Source organism: Alligator sinensis, unplaced genomic scaffold, assembly GCF_000455745.1.
Source record: "Alligator sinensis unplaced genomic scaffold, ASM45574v1 scaffold14_1, whole genome shotgun sequence".
NCBI lineage: Eukaryota > Metazoa > Chordata > Crocodylia > Alligatoridae > Alligator > Alligator sinensis.
This window is the reverse complement of record NW_005842709.1, coordinates 727,884-730,936: the sequence shown is the minus strand read 5'-3', so window position 1 is coordinate 730,936 and position 3,053 is coordinate 727,884. Positions and strand designations below refer to the sequence as shown.

The following is a 3,053-nucleotide window of genomic DNA, read 5'->3' as shown; positions in this document are numbered from 1 at the left end:
GTACATCAGGTGCATTTGGTGTTGCAAAGCCATTTGTTTCCATCTTTGAGAGGTCACCCACATTCCTAAGGCCTCAGCCAGCCTCCTAGCCTTCTGCTTGCCCAGCTTGGAGGGGACTGCCAACTCTTATGGCACAGAAATGGCACCAGGTATTTTCTTAGGCCGGTGGATCCATGCCATCTCACTGCCTATCTAGCTTGCTAGCTGCCCTGTATGCTGTTCTATAAGAGCCTTGCCTCCATCTCAAGGCCATGTCATGGGTTGCTACTGATAGGCAAGGTGCCCAGGTAGCTGGTAGCTGCTGTGGTAGGAGAAATTGGGTCCAGCTTGTACCTACAGACTAGAACGCAGGGGGAGAGCTGTTTCTGGAAAATGCAGTGCCAAGCAAAGTGTCTGGGGCTTTTTTTGTCTGAGGAACTGATCCTCTTAGTATCAACTGTGAAGGTCTTGTGCTCTGTGGTCAGACATGCCTCATGGTGTGCAACAGGGGAAGCCCAAGTTTCTCTAAGAAGTGTCCTTCTCTGTTGGAAGCAGCCCTGTGAGAACTGAGCTGGATTTCATGCCTCATGCTCTGTGGCTTTGGTTTCCAGGAGAGGCAACAGCTGAGGAATCAGTTAAGATGAGGCAGGAGTTCATATAAAAGCCTCAGCACTGAAACAGTGACTCCTGTATGAAGGGTGGTTGCCCATTCCTTCCCACAACACCTTGGGCTGATCAGGAGGGGAGGTTGCAGGTGTGCCATTGGAAGACAGTGGTATTGTGCATGTTCCACATGCCTGCTAGAGAGGTGAGGGGCAAAGTGCAGGATGAAGATCACAGTGGCCTACATGCCACACCAGGGTCCCTGAGGAACAGCAGGGAACTGGAGGTCATGGAAGGAGCTACACAAGGCCTTAGCAGGGTAAAAGCGGGGGGAGGGGGGGGCAGTTTGTGCTCACAGTGGTGGGTGATCACAGAGCTGAAACAGGTGAACTATGGCAGGGATCAGCAACCTAGGAACTGGATCTGCCCTGGAGCCTGGGGTCTTTGGTGACATTCAGCGGCAGGAGACTTCTCCCATACCACACCATGGTGGGCAACCAGGAGAAGCAGTGGTGATGACCAGGTCCTAGTACTTGCCCACTTTGGATCCAAGCTGGGTCATCCCAGCCTGCCACTGGAAAACCATTGCTGACCCTTGCTATGGTCATGGAGTTGAGGGCCCAGGTGGGACCCAGGGACCATCCCCAAACTGAGTCCCCAGACCAGTCATGTAGGGGGAGCAGGTGTAGCACACAGTGCTCGAGGAACAGGTCTCTAGTGAACAGTTATGCCATGAGACTTCCTGGAGAGGAAAGGTTTCAGCTGTAAATCAGTCACTAGAGAAGACAGAAACAGTAAAGGTAGAAATCACCTAGACTTTAGTTTTAAGAACCATGACTGATCAAACACCCCTGATTTGCTTTGAGCTCTTTTATTGGTGAAATTACAGTAATTTCCAAGCCATGCTCCAAGTGTCACCGCTGCACAATCTGCAGCCAGCCTGAAATGAGAGCTTGTGCTTCATCCGCCACACAGAAACCTACCAATGCTGCAAACCTACCAATGCTGCAAACCACATCATGCTGTTCCATTACAACATAAGCACAGACTATTGTTTTTTGTTCCCATGATTTCAAGCTGCTTCATCAGGTGCTGCTCCACAATGCAGGCACAGATTGTCAGTACATGACACACTGAATCATGAATGTGGGCTGAGTGCAGGGTATGAACTGAAAACCAGAACAAGAGCCTGCAGCCCACTAAACGGGTTACTCTTTCTGTGTTCCCAAGTAACTCTGCAAACATCAGTGTCTGAACACGCAGGAAGCAACACCAGCTCTGACCACAGAGACTGTAAGGCCCTTCCTGCAGGGGCAGAATCCAGCTGCATGGAGTCTGTGGGGTCTGGCAGTGACATGGAACTTGTGTCCAAGCAGAATGGAGTTCAGTCATTGTGTGCCAGATGGGGCAACTGATTATACAGGCAGAGCCGGGGAGGATTCAGAGTCACACTGGGATTACTGCTTACAGGCTCCTGTGCCGCATCTCCTGTTGCATTCTGCCCACCCCTTGCATGAAGCATGACTGACCACTGGGGCTAATTTGTTTGAGTCCACACAAAAAGGTAAAGGAAGAACAAGGCAAGACCAACTATGATGGCTCTAGGGGACCACCTCTGCCCCAACCTAGGGCTGGCTCTGTTCGCTGGACCTCAGAGGCAGCACTAGGTTCTCTCAGGCCCTGGCCAAAGAGGCCTTGTCTTGCTGTCTCCAGGGGCAACAAACCATGGACCTGAGTTGGGCCCGGAAATCCCGGGAGATATAAAAGTAGATGAAGGGGTCAAAGCAGTTGTTGAAGGCACTGAGAGCCAGTGCTAAAACATAATGGATGTAGGCGTCATTGCGGGACGAGGATGTGCCCTGTAGGTAGTGGGAAAAGAGCAGCACATTGCTTGGGGTGAAGCACAGGGCAAAAACCAGTAGCACGAGGACCAGAACTCGCACCACATGACCATAACGCCCCCTCGTGGCAAGCAGATGTGCCAGCACACAGCCATAGGAGAAGACAATAATCACAAAGGGGAGTACAAACCCCAGAACTACCAGCGTAGGAAAGTAGTAGGCCAGGTACTGGGTTTCTGTGGACTGCTCCAAGAAGTCATGGCAAGTGGTGATGTTCAGCTGCGGGACATGCTGTGAATGGTGGATGAGCAGCAGTGGACTCATACCCAGCCCTATGGCCAGCCATACCCCGATACAGATGCCTACTGTGCCACATACTCGCTCAGAGCCTCTCCAGATGAATGGGTACACCAGTGAGACATACCGATCCAAGCTGATGCAGGTGAGGAAAAGGATAGAGCTGTACATGTTTCCATAGAAGAGGGTGACAAGGGCCCGGCATGCATATTCCCCGAAGAGCCAATTGTTGCCCAGCAGGTGGTATGAGATCTTGAAAGGCAGTAGGAGGACAAAGAGCAGGTCAGCACCTGCCAGGTTCAGCCGGAAAAGGGCGGAGGCACACCTATTGGT

General features: G+C 51.8%; 1 pseudogene; it reads right to left on the bottom strand.

Annotated features, from left to right (window-relative positions):
* Positions 1 to 2,207: 2,207 nt before the first annotated feature.
* The window catches only part of LOC102388047, an 8,378-nt pseudogene continuing 7,532 nt past the window's right edge, over positions 2,208 to 3,053 (bottom strand).